Source organism: Pomacea canaliculata, linkage group LG8 (genome assembly GCF_003073045.1).
Source record: "Pomacea canaliculata isolate SZHN2017 linkage group LG8, ASM307304v1, whole genome shotgun sequence".
NCBI lineage: Eukaryota > Metazoa > Mollusca > Gastropoda > Architaenioglossa > Ampullariidae > Pomacea > Pomacea canaliculata.
In genome coordinates, this window is record NC_037597.1 from 8,523,599 (window position 1) to 8,544,844 (window position 21,246).

At 40.1% G+C, this 21,246-nt stretch overlaps 1 protein-coding gene across 1 annotated transcript in view; it reads right to left on the reverse strand.

Moving 5' to 3' along the window:
* The window catches only part of LOC112570489 (neuropeptide prohormone-4-like), a 50,988-nt gene extending 32,926 nt beyond the window's left edge, over positions 1-18,062 (reverse strand). Inside the window, exon 1 of the mRNA XM_025248922.1 lies at positions 17,542-18,062. The gene's annotated coding sequence lies outside the window, so the exon portion shown is untranslated. The remainder of the gene's footprint in view (positions 1-17,541) is intronic.
* Between the last annotated feature and the right edge of the window lie 3,184 nt (positions 18,063-21,246).

Sequence of the window (21,246 nt, forward strand, 5' to 3'; positions counted from 1 at the left end):
AGGAAATGTATAGTTGTTAAATTATGCATCTTACTTTTTTCTAGACAGATTATATCCCAGGAAGATGGGTTTTTTCTTGTGTGACTGTCATCCTATATTCTTATATATTTTGAACCTCTCTTTTTCTATCCTCTCTCTCTCTCTCTCTCTTTGCTTATAGACATTTACTTGCTGAAGTTTAGCTCTAAACCTTTTGATGACTTATTGCCTCCGACTGTTAAAATTGTTGAGTACATATGGACGATCTCAGTGGAACATTTACTAGCTGCAAGAATTACCCCTGAATGAATGTAGTTTGTGTCTTTACTGCTTTTATTGTAGGAAGAGCTGGCTAATGTTTAGGACCACCAAGTTCTGCAGAGTTTGGATCCAATACGACAACCGCTATACCAATGAATGATATTCAGCTACAATATGGATGATGCTCGAGGAAAAAAAAAAAAATTACAAATCAGAATATATGTATATCAATCTTTATTACCGATCTTCCCATTGAAACGATGTTGTCGCCAAGTTCCCACTTTTAGCAGACTGTTACTGATATTCCTGTAGCATTTAAATGTCATGTCTGCTTTTGGGTTGACGACAGACGAGTAACGACACCTGGCCTCACGATTCGAGAACTACACCTTAATTTCACGACCTGTAGTTTCGCAACAGCGATAAGCATTGACTGTTGGGGAGGCAGGATACAGGTGGGAAGGACCGAAACACTTTTAACAAAATACAGACACGATTGTCGTTTTTCATGTAGACACAATAAGGGAGAACTTGAGGAACTTGTGCATGAAAAATGTCAAACTAACAGACTGCTTTATACTAATTTTTATGACTTGAATAATTCTTCTCTGTGAAGTTAACTTGATCCAGGTCCAAGGGTACGTTGTATGTAAAACTTTGTGTTGCACACATAATCAGTGTTTAAACACATGAATTAGTTGCTGGAAACACTTCTGAGTGGACCATGACCGCTGTGCCGTGAGATGTGTATAGACAACATTATCAGGATTTATCTGTGTTATAAATGGTATCTGTTCATTGCTGACCTCGGTTGAGCTAACATTAGCAATAATAATCATGCCTGAGTGAATCAGGTGGTGAGTCAGACAAATATTGGTGCTTCTCACGCCAGGACCGACAATCGCGGTACGAGAGCTTTCAACGGTTCTGTCCCCCTTGAAACATAGTATTTACTCCGCCACCTTCCTTGCTAAAGAGTTTCTTTGCCTATGATTACCCCCTTCTCCTTCCTCTTGCTGGGGGATTCATAAGATGTCAGCGGGGTACACGAGCCTCATTTCGCGTTATGACCGACGCTGGCTCCACACCGCGTGCACGGTTATTTTATTTCTCTTGTCGAGAATGACTCATCTGTAATCAGAAAGCTTGAACCCAGCGCCGGGCGGAACGATGCACTGTAAGGATGGGAACTACTTGGCGTCGATTCCCGTCAGACAGCGGGGCTCGAACATACAGCCTATCGACCAACAGCTGATGAATCAAGTGCTGTACATACACTAAATGCTGAATCATGCTAAGTGTGAACAGAAGAACTAGTGAGTGTGTGTGTGGACGCTTTGTGCGTGAGTGCGTGTGTACGCGGGTTTTCAATGTAACTTCGGGTGGGCATTATTTGTGTATTAGCTTTACAAACTTTCCAAATTTTTGTGTAGAATGATTTGATAGTTAATACCACTAACACATTTCTTCCTTAATCAACATTTCTGTTTCTTTCTTTTTCCATGATTACAGAGTTGGATGTAAAAATTTTGGTTTAAGTTTTATTTCTGCAAAAATCTTTCCAGTAAACTTCGAGAAAAGTGGGTAACTGCTGTCTGTCTGTTGAAATCACAGCTTGTATATAGTCTCTTGAAAAGTTCTCCGCTGTCTTGGCGAGCCTTAACAATGAATGTGACCAAACCGGAAGCTTTGTACACACCTGCCTCGTTTCAGCAGTTAACTGGAAAAAAAAAATCGTCTGCCAGCACCCCAGTAATACAAGTTCGTGATTCAAACAAAAGTAGAATGAATAAAAAAATAAACAAATTAAAGGCAGAAGTTGAAGAAATGGATAATAAAAAGAAAAATACTTAAAGAGAGGAAAGAAAGAAAAAACATAATGTGTTCGAAAAAAATTTTAACCAGCGTTAAAAGAGAATGAAAAAAAAAATCTTTCGCCATGCAATGACATTTTTTAGACTTTATTACTAGAGATTTGCCAGGCCAATAACACAATGCCAAAATACTGGGCGCGCGCCTGCTGAAGGCAAACAGAATACTATATGAAGACGGAAATTACGTTTCGACGTTCAGCTCACAGAAATACGAAGGGCAGCAGGACGGCCAGCTCCGGCCGTGTGACATTTGACCCGCAGAGATTTACAGATCACGAAAACTGAACTGTCACGCAATCGATGCCCGCTGTAAAAGTAATTCGCCAGAGGCGAAAACCAACAGACATCAAAGCCGGCAATTTGCCATTCCGAATCCTATTTCCTAAAGGGGAAGAATTTAGGGAAAGTCGCGTAATTTTGCTGTCAACACACAGATAAATTGTCAATCATACACTAACCACGGGACTAGGTACACACTCTCCGTGACCTTATTGCGATAACGGTGTCCTTGTGTTGCGCATGCTAGCGCGCGTGTATGCGTGTGTGCGCGCGCATGCCTGACTGTGCGATTATTTACATGCTTAACAGCTTTGTTATGATAAACAGGAACATAGTAGTAGCAATGAATTCCAACCTTGACAAACCGGATTAGTCCTCACATTCCATGACAGTAAGCTTCTCTTTTATTGGAATCAGACCTGAGGAACATGGGAGACCGAGGTCTCGTTGGCGTGTCTGGATTTCACGAGAGATCGAGCTTTACGAGAGCTCTACAACGTCACGTGACTTTAATGACTCTTTGAAGCAATTCCACATTACCTCAGCTTAGCTCAATGTCTTCCAAACAGAAATTGTAGTTATCCTCATCTGCGGCTGCCTAAAATTAAATAAAATAAATTACCATAAACCTACATCGCCACACCAGGAGAGATTTTTGACCAGAACAGGACAACGCCTAATTGTGGTGTACAAGCCTTCTACCGACAGAAACATAGCCATGAAAGCTTCTAGAGACTGGGCAATGTTGTCTGCCAGGTCTCGAAAGAAGAGGGACAATCGACGAAAATAGCAAGAAAATAATGATGAGATGTGAGCTAGTCCCTGACACGATTCCGCTGTCAACCTCATTGCGCGTTGACACATTCGCACTAAGAGGTGACGAACTATCGAGGCAGAATCTCACACCTCGCTGTCACTCGCCGCTAAATAAATAAATTGATAGCTCTGGCACCATCGATTTGTACCTGCCCACGTGACCAGTCACTGCCCATAGCTACCTCTTCAGTCTTCACGCTATGCACCAATGCAATGCTGAAACCACAAAAGTCTGAAGAACGTATTTTTGCGCGGTTTGACTTCCCCTTCTTCCAAATGAGATTGAATTTGCGACTCATACACAGGATGTGACGCAATCAACAAGGATGTAGTCGTTCGACTACAGAATAGAAGCAAGTATTGAATCAACCGTTATATTTTCGCAGGAGTAGAAAACCCCGAAATTATCAGTCATTTACCAATGAGGAAAGAATTATGAAAAGAACAAATACAAAGAAAATTTATTTTTAAAAAATTCGATGCTGTGTCAAATGATGACAGCAATGGGGTCGCCTGCACTGACCAGTCGTCACTTAGGGTTTTAGGGAACGAGCGTGAACAAGGGAGCAAAGCAACTGCCATCTAATCTTAGAAACTAGACACCAATCACCTTCAACAAAGTTTGAACCATTTCTTTAATCTTTTAAAAAGCATTTCTCTAAATGTGTTCTGAGTGTGAAATGTCATAATACAAAAATAATTACTAATAAAAATAATAAAAAGAACTATGATACAGATTTGAATAATTAGATTGATAGAGTTATATTAAAATATTGGCAATTACTGGCACAATAAGGCATGTAAGAGGGTGCTCCATGCTGGTACAAGAATGTCAGCAGAAATGGAAAACTCTGGGCAAAGAGTGAACTGGTTCTTGCACTGGTGAATACCGGAGCACTTCAGGAACAATATGGAGAAGCTTCATAAAGAATTCACGAACACGTTGAAGCCCAATCATGGCTGCACACATGTTTGCAAGGGGCTCCTAGGGCGAGAGAATGTTTTCAACTCTGAATGCACCCTTCCTCACTCAACCTTCCATCAAGTAAAAACCACTTAAAAAATAAAAACAAAATAACAAAAAACACCCCACCAACATTTGGATCTGCATTCATCGTTGAAAATATAATGCAATGTCATTATCGTCTTTTCCATCTCTGCCCCTATGCCAAGACCACTTCTTTGTACAATACAGAGTTGTCTGCTGTGTGAAAGCTGCCTTCACTCTCCACAACTTCTAGTTGTTACAAAAGCTCGGACTATCTTACAGGTTTTGATAAAAATAACATTTTCTTTTCATAGTTTCGATCTTTGATGAATATTTGACAAGATTAACTTTAGAATCATTTATGGAAACTATTAAAGTAATTTTAATTGAAACTTTTTATGCGAAAGGATTAGCCTAACAAGTATCTCCCTTTATTTGTAAACTGTATTCGAGTAATTTTGTCCTATTGTTAGACAATGATTCTCTCAGAGACCACCAAAATCTTCCAATTTCTTCCTTCAAATGAACAACTGCGACATTCCCTGTTTGACATTGTTGTATGAAAGCTGTGAAGTCAGCGAAGCATGTCCCACAATGACAACTCATACGTGGACATGCTCTGTGGACATCGTGTGGGCTTGTTGTATCAGCGCGTGACGGCAACGGTAGCCTTTACTTACCGACATTTACCAAGTTGACCTTTATGAAGTACATAAGAAATCAGACGGTGCAGTGCAGGCAGACCGTCGTCAAGGGTTTTCAGTGTGCACGGAGATCGATTGTGCCTCGTAGACCTTTCCCCGTCCACAGAATTATTATTATTATTATTTTTTAAAGCTGCCCATATCTGGCTGTCTGAACGTTCGACGTTGGTGCCAATCAACACAGGCGAGGTCGCAATGACGATCGTTGACAATTACGAGGAGGACAAAGATAACTAAGATTCCGTCAGTGCATGGGGTCGATGAAATGCTTTTATATATATATACCATTATAAGGAGTGTGTATACATCTATCTCTCTGTGTCTCTGCATGTAAGTGTGTGTGTGCCCGCCTGTGTTTTGTTGTGTAGTTAAATGAGACATCTACACAACCAATATTATTGATGAGGTAAAGTCAGAATGCTCAGACACAATATGTTGCATAAAGGTTAAAAAAAACCTCTTTTACTTCCAGTGCAAGAGGTTCACATTCTTCATTCCCTTCAATTTTATAACATGTTCTCAGCTTCATTAAACTCATCGTAAATTCATTTATTACCAAATGTAAAGTTCGACCATTTAAAAGGTGTAGTCGTCTTGTTGATAGGGAACTCAGCCCTTAGAAGAAATGTTATGGAGATTTTTATTCAGGAAATATGAAATGCCATACGTTCCCTTGAATTTCACGGAGTAGGGTGTGGGGTGTGGAGGACCCAGAACATCCAATTTTTATAAAAATTCCAGATCTTTAGTATTGAAACTTATAAGAAAATGTCATTTAAAAATAAAACAATATTTAAAGTCTTGTCTCTCTTCCGCCTTCCATGCCATTACCAACCCAAATCAAGCTCCTCTCAAGTTCCATAAAAGCTGATAGTAATGTAAAACAAGTTTTTTTTTTTTTTTTTTTACTTCACGTTCAACATAACTGTGTTAAGGAAGCCAAAACTTCCTGATGCAAAGGGCAAGCACATCATGTTTTTACAACCAAAAACAGAGTACTGTGCTCAGCTTAAGGACAGTGAAAACGCTTTTGTGCTCTCGCGCTTCTTTTTACGAGGGAAAACTCCTGTGAGGTCAGGTGTCTGAGAGGTGATGGGACGAAGTGTCAACAATGTGTCTTCTGGAGCCCACTGTAGTTCATATTAAGTCTGGTTTTAACTTTCTCTTCGTTAAAGTTTGCTTTCGACTTTATCTTTCTTCCCAAACTAAAAAAAAAAAAAAAAAAGAAGTAAAGAGCAGACCGCTATCTTCTTTTTGTTTTGTTTTTTTCACTAACCGACTTTCCACTTTTGTTTAAAGTTAAAGAAGGTATTATATGTGTGTTGTTTTTAAGCAGCTGAAATACTGGGAAGTTTTTAAGAGCAATCTTTCGGGAGGTAATAAAATGAATGAGGTGGAAAGTATGTCTTGCGGTATTGTTTTTTTTTACTAGACATTGCTGAATTTTAGGCCAGGTGTGATGACACAGCAGAACACCACCTTTGTTTTTTCTCATAATGAAAAGTGTGTCTGGAAACAGTAATGAGAATGATGGCCAGAATATAATTGAGGAAGACTCTGTCTGTCTATGATACAGGGACAGTAGGATAGTATTTTCCTGCTGCCTTCTTATAAATCTCCTTTCACTAGAAGACTAGACAATTATTCGTGTTGCTCATTTGGAAAGGACAGAAAGACCTAATGAAGACTCTTGAAGTTCGTGTGAGCAAAAGGTATTTCCCTGTGCATTAACCATTTCAAACCATTGATATCGTCTGGTTCAGCAACATCGGCGGAGTTGATGTGAAAACAGAACTAACAAGCGAGATCAAAGGGGTTGATGATATGAGACCGCATCCACAAGATAACATTAGCAGAACACGTGGGGACATTTAGAAGATGAACTCAGTGTCAAAACACTACAGACCCCTACTCCCATCGAATATCGGAAACAGAGTTCAGCAATGGATGTGTGCGCGAAGGAAACATCGACGAAGACCCGTTTAATAAATGGAGCTCAGACTCCTGCTGCATGGCAGCCTCTTGAGCATGGTTTCTGGGCAGACATCAGTCCTGTGAAGCTCATACCACCTGCAAACTCCCTTTCCCCTATTAAATAGGCAGCAGGTCTTCTCATTGGTTCTGTCTTTCAGTCTCACAGTAACACCGGACACAAGTAGTTTCAGTTTCTGATGTCAAAAGGAATAATTGTGAATATGATACTTAAGGTTACTCCACATTCTGAAATTTCTTCCCGTGTGTTGTTCATCTTTCGTGCTCTGTCTCTTTTTTGTCTGTCATTGTGTTTGTCTTTATGTTCGTTTGTCCTGTCTTTTCTTGTCTTGAACCACCTGCCTTTAATACTTGTTTTAGTTACAGTTTTATACTTGTTAACAGAACACAGCCGGTCTCTCTCTCACACACTCTCTCTCTATACATATCAATTATTTTATTTATCTTTCTACCTTCTCCCTCATTTCCTGTGGTTTATGCCTGCAGCACTTTAACTATGTTAACTACTTTTTACGCCACCTCAATGTCCTGAAAAGAATATTTTTGAATATTATTCGTTTACTGAAAGGGATTTCTTGTCAGATTGTTGCAAACTGCGATAAAAGGAAATAAGGAAAGAAAAGCAACGGTTTTCTGACATTCAACTTTTCAAATCTCTGTCGAATTGCGATGTAACCAAAAGCATAAGAAAACAGATTAAAGTTTTAAATGGGAGGCAGCAATCGACAGGACATGAACAATTTTTAATTCAGTGAATTCGGGGAACTGATATGACGCAGTAAAGTGAACATGCCTGTTCTCTTTCAATCAAGGAAAAACCTTGAACTGCGAGGATTGGAGGATCAACTCTGTTTTTGCGCCTTTTGGAGATAACAAGTTTTAGAATTCCTGTACATTTTGAAAGTCTTGGCTTTAAAGTGTCATTTGAAGGAGTGGTCTTCTCAATGGCTTTCATCACCTAGCTTTGACGCCAAAGCCCATAAAGTTTGCAGTAAAATTAATCAAATAAACAAAAGAACTAATAAGGCCAAAATGATAGAGAGGAAGATGAAGAACAAAACAGGAAAAAAGAATAAGAGTAGGAAGAGAAGGAGGAATGTTAAAAAAGTTGCGACATTTGATGGCGCTTTATTCCAACACTTCTCATAGGTTTACCAGTGTTTAGGAAAGGAGCCTGGTAAAAGATGTGTCTGGGTTATATTGGTCGTTCATACCAAAGAAGAAAAAATCTTCACGGGAACCTAAATGGCTGTAAAGCAGAAGGTGGCAGGAGTCAGGCTCTTACCCGAGCAAGTGTCACGCCCGCCATTTTAAGGCTGCGATGAGGATTCTTGTCTGAGGACATCTTCCCAAGCACTTGGCACATTAGCTCTTCGACGAACCGCCAGTCAAAAAACATTTCTGTGTTCTGCTGACGCTCAAGAAAGGCGTTGCGACATAAGCTAAGATTACTTCGGCGGTTGAAAGAAGTAAACAAACTTCAGCCATGGAAAATTCCTCGACATTTCTCCCAGACCGCTAGCTCCGTTCTACACAGGATCGACAGAGAAAAATCTATTGCTAAAGCGTGAACGATCGACGGTTCTCAGATATGTATTCAACAGCTAGCGCCTACATGCTCGAGTTCCAAAGGTCATAATTCCTCCTTAGACCAGAGAGAAATCATTTGCAACCTATACTTTTCGGTCGAGAATATATAGGCAAACTTACATTGCTTTTAATCTGTGGGCCAATATGTCAAACTTTGAAACGGCGTTTAGTCTTTAATTCCAAAAAAAAAAAAAAATCAGTAGAGTGGAAAACAGTTCATTTTAATTGTATTTCTTGTGCAGGATGTGATCGAGAAAAAAAGTTCTCAACTTTTCAGAGAGTCTTAGTGTGTGGGTGTTTCTGTCGGAGGGAAGGTGTGGGTGTGAGCTGCCCTCGAAGTGACGAACGCCCACGTGGAAATGTTCTGTCACGTGGCTTTAAAGTCACTGTAAGCGTTGCTTTTCGCAAGCCTTCAATACAAAAAAGGTCAACTAAACGGGAAGTCATGGAGAAAGCTTTTAAGAGCACATTCCAGAAGAATTCTTCTTGTCCTGCTATAGTCGTCAAAGTAAAACATCGTTCTTAATTACTTCGATAGACTGATCAAAGTCTTCAACAAGCCAATGGACTGAAGACAAGGGAGTAAGCTTTGAAAGAGAAATATTTCACTATCTCCCGTTTATTAAGAAAATAAATAAATACATAAATAAATTTTATATCCACGATTTACTTTTGATGCAGATTTTTAAAATAGAATGTTCTTTAAATTCCTACTCATTTATTTTAAAACCAAAACATATCGTTTTGTGCTTTCACATATCGAGCTTCCCCGCATTGCCTTGGGGGAGAAATGAAGAGTTATTCTTTCTTATTTTATACCATCTCTCCTTCTGCAAATGCAGCATGCACAGCAGTCTGGAAGAAGGTAAAACAAATCTATATCATCACTTCACGGATAACTGGTTAAAAAAAAATAACCGTCTGAGACAATTATAGGCCTGGAGGCTTTAACAGCAATGGTCGATTCTCGCTACACTTTGGGCAGTGATCTGCAAGAACCTAAGTATTTGTTTTGCTGGTCTGCAGTAAAGAGGCTGGACCTTGGAGCAGGCGCCACCTAGCGGACGATCAATGACATCACAATGACGATATCCTGCTGTTTAAGCCCGTATCCTGTTTACAAACATCTCTTTGAGAGTGTGGGCAGGATCTTAGGTCCAGCATCACAAACGGTTTCATTGTTACGGTCACCCTGTTACTGATCACTGCGGACGTCAGGGGGCGCTGGGGTAGGAGTGTGAATGAACTATTGTCTGCAAGGGGTCAGGGTGCATGTAACCAGTGAAGTTTTTATTGATAACATGAACTGTCACAGCTTTGTGTTATTTGGGCCAATTTTTAGGTTGCCAAACAAACATGAACATTAGAACTTAGAGTAATTAGTGAGTACTCTGGTTTAGTGAGTACTGTTATCCGTGTTAAAATTACCTAAAGATAGGTAGACCTAACAGTTTTTCACAGGAAAAAGAAGACCGAACAAAAAACAAAACGATAAAGAGAGAAATGGACACTAAAAGACAAAACAAAAAGAATAAAAAAAAAAAAAAAACAGAGAGAGCAAACAAGCACACACACACACATGCATGTCCACACAAAGTCGCGCGAAGCACATGTGCACACTCATGCTTCACGGACATCACAATATCTACAAGCTTTGCCGAGTGACCAACCCATCCATCAACCCACCCCTCTCCCTTCTGCTTTACCAGGTTGCAGTGTGGCGCTGTGAGAGGCCAATGTTTTTTTTTCCTCCGTTCTCGACTCCTCATGTCCTGGCGAGGCTAACTTCATTTTGAAAATGTCATTATATTTCTCGTCCATCCTGTTTAACCTTCTCTGGGTGCAAGTGGCGTTTCATGGCTAACTGGAGACCGGAAGCTGCGCAGCCCATCGATCTGCTGTCAGGGCGGGCAGGATGTAGACAAATCAGGGGAGACCAGCAAGCTAGCACGTCATCACTTTAGCCTTTACCCCTCTTCTTTAAACAATGGAAACTGGCAAAGTGTTGATTGCCGCTTCAGCTTAGAGACTAGAAGATATACAACTTCCACCATGGCCACAGGTTTTCTTGTTTTTTTTTAACTCTTGACCTTGACCGCAAGAAATTGGATGTAATGAGTGGAGAAACAGACTTGTGAGTGAAGCTATTGTAGAACAAAAGTCAGGAAAAATTGAATTCTTGGATGACTTATTAGTCTTAAACATAAGTTCTTCAAAATAGAATTACCTCCTGATAAAATGGTTTTTAACCAAAGCAGGATACATGATTCTGATAGTATAAAATTAGGTCCCGAAAGTAAACATTGTTCTTTTATTCTTGGTTGTCCTGGGGTATAAAAGTGAATAGGTCAGGGGTAGGGTACGTCCTCATAAGGTCCGCGAAGTCATTAAATAAAAATTTTGGTCTGGCCCTGGTAGACATTCTCGCGTGCCCCGATGTCTGGGGCGGAATTCACATTCGTATGGCGATGAGGTTTCACTGGCAGTAAAGGTTCTGAACAAGGACTAAATGAGCGTTAATGAGAATGAGACACAAACAGAATTTAACTAGTATATTGTCTGCTCAATAAAACAAGATATGAACAACTATACCCATGCGTATGGGGATTAGGTCTGGCTGGAAGGGAAGACAATGGAAGGAAGTAAAGAAGCGCTGTCTAGTCTCTTCGCTGCCAGGTGAAAGCTGATCTCCATAAGCGTGTGAATTGTGGTTCACAGCTTGTTTTATTGTACAGATGACATACAGAGCGGTAATGAACTTTGGCTTTATGCGCTTGCGCAGACCATGCCAAGACGGTCATTCAGACATTGGAGCAGGCGACTCCTGCGGCCCGTCTTTATGGCGGTGACTCAGAGGACAGACAGTGGCCTGGAGGTGTTAAGATACGAAACTACGGCTTGACCAGATATAGTTGGATACTTTTTAAGTTATTTTGTAAGGTTCGCAAATGATGTTATCAACATCCAGATGGCCCTTGGCAAAACAAAAGTTCTCCACCCTTTTCTTTGGGTGTTTGCATACAGGACCGTTGGTAACAGAAAGAACAGAATATAAAGGAAGTGACGTAAAGTTGCCATCTGGAGAAAGAAATTTGAATGCAGCGGAGGATAGTAGATGATTGTACTTCTAGCATATTTTGAATCCGCGTGGCGTGTAAGGAGAGTTAAAGAAAGGTGTATAGTGATTGGTTGATTGATTTTGCTATTTAAGTGACTAGTGCTCCTAGAAAAATCCGCGCTTCCTCTTCGATGTAAACAAAAATTCAAGAACACATCCTTGAAATCTGATCAGTGCAAATCCTTCCTAAGTAAAATCCAACGTTTCTGAGTGACCTTTTTATCTCTTTACAATTCTGAGCACTCGACTCAGAGAAAAGTGTTCTATTTCTTGTGTGTTCCGGTGTTTTTGTTTTAATCAAACCTCCGATAGGGAGAAGGCGCCATCTATTGGCAAAGTCAGAGCCAGGCATGAAGAAACGGCTTAACGACGACAGAAAAATATTTCTACAGATCGGATGTGTGGGTCCCTTGTCGCTCCTATCTCTTGCCTGCTTGGCATATATGATGGAAGCCGCGAACCCCGCGCGGCCTCGACGATAGATGAGTTTCTTGCCAATGTTTCTTGTACAGCCACGCTGTGCGCCTGAACCTTTCCTCGGGGACCCAGCAGGTCTACATTTCTCCCAGTCCTGTTAGCTCAGGTTAAGGTTAAGCAATAATTTCACGGTAACGGAAAACACTGATTAACTAACATGTAACTCTTATTGAAGATTTTCAACGGTTATAACATATGCATTATTATTCAACTTCTCCCTTTTCTAGAAGCATCAGGGAAACTTAACTCTGTAGTAAATATATTTTATTTTTAAATGCCCATATGAAATAATCTGGGTATTCTGCATTAATATAAAATGTTAATCAGCTCTCGAGATTTATTATACCCTGATATCTATGAAAACGTATTGATGCTCCAGAACATCCTTGCTGGCCTTATAATCCATTTTTATTTTTTTAAAGTCTAATTTTTTGTAGACAAGATAACTTATTTGGTGATTATGATTTATAATTAATCATGTCTCAGTTTTTGCTCATTTTATGCAAATTATCCGATAATTGAGCATTGACAATACCGTTGACGTCATGTCTTACTCCCCTACCCGCGTTCGTATCTAATCCCATACACACCTACACTTCATTTAATCTAGTTTTACATTTTGGAAGGTCTGACCATGAAGAGATCTTGGTCACTCACAGAATACGTTCGTTTATATATTGACTGGTACCCGTCATCGTGGACAGGTGCGGCAGCTGACAGAGATTTTGGGTGATAGCAAGCAGGTCTTGCACAGGGCGACCCGTCCACTCAAAGGTACTTTGAAGGACAGCCTTCGACAGAGTGTCATGCAGTGTCACGTGGACAAACCTGACCCGTATTTGCGCCGCTTGACTGTTACAAGTATGCTTTCCTGGTGTCCTGCGAGTGTGACAACCGTACTTCGCACAGTCACTCATTTTGTCTTCCCATTTCGAGATCGGGAGCCGAATACGATGTCAGGATTGAAAACCGACCTGCGGCCGCGTTCGAGAATAACGCTAGAGGGCGCTAAAAGCTATCGTCATAACCGGTGATGCCGTGCGGACATATTACAGACCAACAGGCATCGCAAGGCTGTATCGCTGTTTGTCTATGCTGGTTCTGACACTTTCTTTACTCGAAGGACCTGTTAGGAATTATGGGCTGCGTAGTCATCAAATATTTAAAGTCCATCGATAGTATTTGCTTACTAACCATCATGAATATTCATAGAGTGCTCATACTCTAGTGCTTGACATTGATGAACGTTGGATATTACCAGTTAGTGTGAGCCATGATTGATAAGTGCCAATAATCTCAGTTATATTACAGGATGATCTTTTTTTAAGTCTTAAAGAGCTGAAGAAAGCGTTCAATGCGAGTCATCAAAGTTAAATAAAAATACACACACAGAGCGAGGGGAAAAATCAAGAAAAGATAATGGAAGGGGAAACAAGTTTCCAACGCATTACGTGATTAGATGAAAACTGACATACGATAACTAATTTTTTTTCTTAAACAACAAACTCTTTAAAAGTTGTTATAGCATTGGTATGGCCTTCATTACTTATTGAAGATATGAGGCAATGTTCTTCCGGCCCGTTGGTGCATTGTTCGTTCGCGGCATCACGTTACACACTTTCTAGATCGTCCTCCCTCGGGGGGAGATGATTGATTTCTATAGACATCCTCCCGGTAAGCAAAAGCACGGTCGACGGGAGAGCGGACAATTTTTTTCTCCTTCTCCTAGACATTCCGTCGCCTCGAGTGAGAGTGAGCCCGACTCAGTTTATGGATATCTAAAAAAAAAAAAAAAAACGACGATTTTCCAACGATTTACGCTGTTGCAATTTTTTTTTAAAAAAAGGCTTACTCAGCAGAAATTCAAATCGTTGCCTGGTCAGCAACTTTTTTTCTCAGTAGTTAAAAAATATGTTTTGAGTCTTTCCCTTTATTGTGATCGCTTGTAGGTAGTGAATGTGTTTCACTGTGTCAAGGGTACGGCGTGGACTATAATTCTTCTTCCGGCGTTTTTAACCCCTCACCCCCATTTCTTTCGCAACCGCGAAGATAGCGAGTTGTCTGTGGACTGGCCCGCACGGGAAGACGTTCAACTCCTACATTCAGCCCCTAAGGGAGGCCATTACTTTCAATATACAGTCCTACAAAAAGCATAGACAACTCATATGGGAACTTAAGGGGACGCTACTCTACTCTTGTCACGTCTCCGTGTTACAAAAGATGAAACACGTGACTTCTGAGCTCAATGATGCTAATTTTTAAATAAAATATTAAAACAGGTTTCATTGCATAAGTTATGATTTAAAATGTACATCGTTTTTGTTTGTTTGTTTGTTTGTTGTTTGTTTGTTTGTTTGTTTAGTTCTGAAACAGAAATCTTTTGCTGGTCACGTTACTTCCTGTGTGTACGCCGCTGGCAATGTTTCTGTAATTGCTTTTACCGAGGTACGAGTAACCTTTTAAAAACTCGTAGAGTTTTCCTTTTTCGGAAAAGACGCACGAATGAAAGATTGTTTGTATAAGCGAGAAGATGAAATATTCTGAACGACGGGATTGGTAATTGGTGAAGCCAGTAATGTTTTCACCCTAGGGGGTATACTAAATAAGTTTTCTGTCTAGACAATAATTGTGTTACGTGGCAGAACAGCTCGAATACAGAGCGCACTTCTGTTCTCTCTAATCCATCTCTTATCCTTTTCTCTGTGTTTGTCTGCATACGTGCTTGTGCGCACATCTGTGTGTGTTCATGTGTGTGTGTGTGTGTCCATGTGTGTATATGAGCTTGTATGTGTGTGTTCACGCGTGCGCTCGCTTGGAGATGGACGGGTGATTCCTTATTTAATTACAAAAGTTCCATTTTCCTGTCAGTTCACATCTGGAAACTAAACTATTTCTTTCTTCATTCATTCATTTTATGCTCATGTTACAGAATATTAGATAATGATACCTCGAAACCGGAAAAAAATTTAAAAATTCAATAATATAGGATTTTAAGCAAATAATTCCTCTTTTGGCTTAAAATGGCGGTGCTGAAAGGTTACAAAAATAGCTCAGTGCCACAGTTGTATTACATAAGTACAATCTAAACGTTGAAAAACGCAATGGCTATCTGTGGCGCGTGACCACAAAACGAGTCACATGAAAAACAAGAGATAGTTCATAGTTTATAAATTTTAAATTTAAAGGTTTATACCTTTCTTTTGACTTCAGGTCTGTTCTTCCAGTTTCTAAACTGAGCGAGTTATACATATTTGAGGCAAAAAAAGTGAGGTAATATTTCGAGAAAGACAAGTTCATAAATTTTCAGCAGTCCCACAAGATTTACATTAGCAACGAGTTCTTAAATTGTTTAAATTGTATTAAACTTTGTATAGCGACTCCAACTTTCCAAAAGATGAACTTGAACTAGTGATATATCAACATCTTTTGCAGTGGTTCACTCTTGTCTGAAAATGCGTTTGAGATGTGACTATTTTCCGCATTTTCATGCAGCAGTGAAAAAATGATCTCTCTGATTTTTCTATGTGGATGGTGTATATGGGTGTTCCAGGCTTCCGGTATTCCAGCTATTCCAGAGCGCATGCGCACACACTAAACTTTCCGCGTACGCGACACCCGTCTTAACGCACTTACATAAAAAGTCAATAAAGCAGAAGCAAGTATCAGAAACCAATATGTCAACATCTTTCGCCAAATAGCGACAACTGACAGAGGTAAGCGGTCTCTCAGGACAGAGACCGCTCACGAACACATTGGTCTACATCTGTGCTTTCGGCGTGAAATTTCTTGTGCATTATGTCATCATGAAAACGAGGCTTCTGGGATTAGACAGGGAATGCAGGCAATCGTGCGGTAGACATCATTTACATCTTGCGCATGCGCATCACTCCAGATTTCAGAGAGAGATATCTTTAGTGATAAGTAGGTTATTAAAAATCAAAATATTTCGAAAAGGTGCGATTCACGTGTGCGCGCGCCTGAAACTTATATACATAGGTTGATCTCCGGTACTTGCTGATACTTATCTTTCTGTTTGTTCAAGTTGTGTTGGCAGTGTGTGAGACAGAGAGAGAGTGGGGCGGTGGATGCTGTATGGCTGGAGAAGCGGTGCTCGGGGAAGCTTAGCACCATCCACAGCCGCTTCCAGCCAGTTTCTTCAAGACTAAGAACTATTCTTCAAACTGCAGAAATTTAAGCGAGCTGAACCTCTGCAGGACTATACGACTGGCGCAAACATTTTATAATTTAATTCTAAAAGATATTATCTTTTTTACACTTAAATATAATACTTAGCTGCTTAGCAGTTATCAAACCTCTCAGAAAAAGTGAAACTGGAATGGTCTGCGATCTCCATTAAGGATACCAATAGAAAAGACATTACTTCAGGTCAAAATTTTGCAATTTTATGAAGGTAGCTCAATCAGTATACTTCAAATAAAGAGGTAAGACAGCGCTGTTCACTTTCCATTGTGAAAGACATTTTAAGTGACTCAATATTTTTAAGACATTAGCAATGTAATATAGTTACAAGTGCACAGTGATTTAATACACAGTTTTTGGTAATTTCTCACGATATTTCCTCGCAATGTTTGATATGTTACTTGGGTTTCGGTACGTTCTCTTATAATATGGCAAATCGATATGAAAGAAATCAATATTCTAAAGTTTATGAAAGACTGTAATTCAAAGAGAAAAGAAATCCACTTTCCAAAAATGCAGTCTATCCATGCCAAGTACTTATTTAGTATAAATATTTTTTTAAAGAAAAGAAGGCTGCTTTCCTGCCTTTAGTATGTCACTTTTTTGTCATCGTAAGTATATTTTCTGCTATTTCTACATACATTGTGTTAAGTTCAATAAAAAGATTATTAAACAAAAACAATGTATTTCTTCTGAAAAGACTTCTAAAAGGCCGGCAGTAAAACCCTCGTGGCACCTTGTAGAGATGCCTAGATAAACAGTTAACATTTGAAAACCCACCCTCGACCAATCATTGACGACCTGTGTTTTAACAGCACCATGATGAAACTTCTATAGTATACTTCGTGAAATGTGTAATGTTTTGCTTCAGCTTGTTGTTTCCCACAAGATAAAAACTCTAATAAGTGATATCTAGCCATTGAAATCTCGATGTAGGATTTACACAATCAGCCGCTTCCCTACTGACAGGAAGTGAGTTTCTTGTAAAATGAATGCAAATTTCATAGTTCTAATTTAATTCTTTGGAATAAAAGACAAGTAAATTTTTATTCAAAATACGTAAAAGTGAAGGCACAATGGTCAGAAAGAAATGTTATCAAGAGAGTCAATCAGAAAAATATTCTTTCTTTTCAACCTTTAAGGTCTGGAAACGCCTCGAATGAAAAAAAAAAAAAAACTTCCATGGGAGGTGAAAATGAGTAATTTTGAAACACAAAGCTTTCACTAAAGTTGGAAATAAAGGCAGGAAGAACAATAACTCACCTTGGAATAGTTTATCTTTTCTCCCCGAAGCTTGTTGTTGAAACTTGAAATCCGGCCTTTCGGTTGTCGTTAGTGGCAAAGTTGTTTCAGAGCTTTTGTATGCGAGGTAAGTTCAGGGAACAGTCTGAGTTCTCTCTACAACCGTCTGGATCCCAAGCCAGACAACTAACTATCTTTCTCGCTACTGGCGGGACTTTGAAAAAGCCTGCGCTCGGGTGGTTGCTGGGGCGCTGATGGTGTCGTCAAAAGCGAGCGGCGACGAGGGCCGTTTTTCCCCGGGCCACAAAACCGGCTTGAATGGGGGGAGTTGGAGCAGTAGAGTGGCTTGTTGGACTTGCAAGGTGGGCGACCAGCAAGAGAATCCCCTGCCTTGCCTCTCAGTTCCACGCCCCGTTCAAACCGTCCGCTCCTCCAAGCCTGAAAAGTCTGCGAGTTCCCCGCACACCCGTCACTCGTCGCCTCCGCGTCACTCGCTCGCGCGGTCGTTCTCGCCAAAGGTCGGCCCGCGCGGAGTTGCAGTCTGCGAGGAACTTTTAATACTCGCTGGGCCAGTTCCAGAGCCCCCACAACCGTGCAGAGGATGGAGTGTGGGTGGAGTATGTACGTGGGGTGGAAGGAGGCGTCGCTCGGGACAGGGAGAGAAAGCTCGTGACGTCAGTGGTTAAAAGTTGGTGTAGTTTCTTACTCGAGGGCGGTTGGGTGTGTGGAGGGGAGGAGGTAGGCGGAGGAGGATGCTACTGGTACGGTGACTTTCTTTTCTTCCTCCCCAGCTATTTTTTTCTCTCTATCTCTCTCTCTGCTTAACGCTCTGTACCGCGGATCGAAGAAGCGTTGTTTGTGCGGAAGAGATCATAAAAAGTTCGATCCGGAGGCCTCCCAGTTCACAGCAGGACGGGTTTCGCTGGTCGGCAAAGTCAAAGACACGAGCGAGCAGGATTTATCAAGCGTACTCAACGCCTACTCTTGCATACATTACCACTCTCCGACAGTGAAATATGGCCGCCCCGGACCTGGGCGGTTTGGATGCGTTGTACCAGCCTCTGTGTGGGACAGGAGAGACTTGCAGGCTACACAAAGGCGGGTGGTAGTCGATTTTCTAGAACCTTCCAGAGACATTTTTAAAGTCTACGTGATATGGCAAGAGGTTGGAAAGGATAAAAACATGTAGGATGTTCCTTTAAAACTTTGGTCTTCACGAAATAAGCAGAGTCCTGCTGTTATTTAAAGCTCATTAGGCGCCATTAATGAGATATTTAAACTCTACCTTTGTCTAAACAATGTAGTGTTCGATAAATGGGTTCACTGCTTGTAAAATACTTCGCAGTTTGTTTTTCAAAATTTGATGTTGCAGCCTGATGCTCAGGAACTGATGAACTACTCCTATCTATTCTTAGAGCGTCTAAACTTTATTTAAAGTATTCTTCATCTACTAAAGGCAAGAACGTAGAGATTAGACAATTCTTCTTTTAAAAATTCAGTCATTATTAAAGTCACGAATGAGTATAAGAAGCGTTCATAAACAAAGAAAAACACACACACATACTAGTACAAATACACATATACACAAACATGTTTACAAATAGTCATACACACACCTAGACAGACAGAGCCAAACAGAAGAAGAATAATCTGGCAGACAGTTAGAAAGACAGTAACGATGTAGACGTCAATAGATGGCGATGTCGATAACATTAGTTTGTGCTTACTTTGCATAAATTTAATTACCTGTGTCGAGTTGTACCTTAGAAGAACTGAGCACTGAAATCACCCCTGGGTCGCTGTCTGATAGAGAAACCCTTTTAAAACAACAAGTGTTGTTTGTCATGCATGGACATCAGTATTGGCAAAATTAAAGATCGTTTCCATGTTCACTGGTTTGTGAGCTTGCTGCTCTGATCATTCAACCGTAGGAACCCATTTCAGGAGTCCGAACTCCAGTGGAGAACTAGGCAAAGGTCTTTAGATCGGTGTTCCAGGACTAAGCGAAAACAACCCTGTATATTTAACATCGAGAAAGAGATATAAGCTGATGTGTGTTAGTGTAAGATTTATTGTAGTAGCACAGTACATAATGGTGCAGTTTTAGTACAGTGTAGGAATATTCAGTCAACAAATGTCCTTTTCATAAAAAAATAGCATGAAGGTGAAATAAATATTCAAACGGCTGCCATTAAACCGTTGCCTGTTTTTGTTTATCTCCAGCTAAGCTTACTGATGCAAAATTTAACAGCTGACATTTATATGAAATTCATTGTCGATAGCAACTGGTGTCTGCTGTCCTTTGTGATTGTGTAATAATAATAATAATAATAATAATAATAATAAATAATAATAATAATAATAATAATAATAATAATAATAGCAACAGCAACAATAGCAACAACAATCATCATCATCATCATCATCATCATCACAAGTATTCGCCACCCCTTCCTTTTCTACCACACCTCCATCATCAAGCTCCTCGACATTATCCTCATCCTTTTCTGCCACTTCATTATTAATATGAGCGTTCTTTCCAATACAAATGTTGCACAAATCTAATGAAGTATTGTGCTAATGGTTCATGAACAACTACTTCTAAGAAGAAAGTTTTGCTCACCTGTGATCGATTAATCGTTTTCTTCTTACCATCGTCATCAATCAACAAACGAGCTGTCCGCGTGCTACACATTCTTTGAAGTTAATAAACATTAATGCTTTTTGTAGATTCTCCGTGCGTGCGTTGTATTTATTAGCACAGTAATGATGGACTTAACATAACCCTGTTTATAGATGTAAGAAACGGGAGAGAAGCCTAATTGTGTGTAATCAAGTAGTGTTCTTGCTGTATGGTTGATAACGCTTCTAAGAGCAATTAATCCAGTTTCTTTAGAACATATTTGCACAAGCTCTTCCTTCCGAGAAGTGTAACTTAGAGACGAAAGCTTGTTTAGAAGAGAAGATGACTATTCCTAACTGATCACTTTATTGTAGAAAATGACATTCGTGTAATTGCTTAACAGGACCGACCAAAATTTTTTTCAAAAATGCATTACATTGAAAGGAATTGTTTCTGCTGGAATAAGATTTGGATAGCTTTTTAAATCATGTCTTCTTATTCTGTTTTCTTAAGGCCAGACACCGGTCGAAAAATTGTCAAAAATTTTTCATTTTGGCCATTTTCAGATTACTTCATACTGTCAAAGTTCATATTTTGTTCTATTCACTCGCCAAGTGGTTTTTCATAGAATAATCTAGAAATATGTCTATTTTGTCAATGAAAACATCTACTTCTATCCTATTTACTTTTCCCGAGCGCAGAATTAGCGAGAATAGAGAATGTTTGAGACATAGCAACACACCTCGCCACGTGGGCAACTGTGTCACATCGTATATCGGTCGAAAGGTCAGGACATGAATTTTCAAACAAAGGCTGAGTCAAAACCCTTAGAAGGCCCCAAGCTATGATACAAGCTCTTTTCTAGACGACACAAAGGGTCGGAAACTTCCTTATATGGACGCATGCGTAACATACTTTGCATATAGCCAATCAGAATTCACTAATGCCGACCTAGACGGGGTCATAGGGCACACGAACACGCTTCGGCTGTGCTCGGGTATCCCACAAGGCAACTGTCATGGCCTCCGGATGTATAAACAAATGGCGAGGCAACTCAAAGCTTGTTCTGGGATATTTTCTTTTCTAAGACATTAACGTTAATA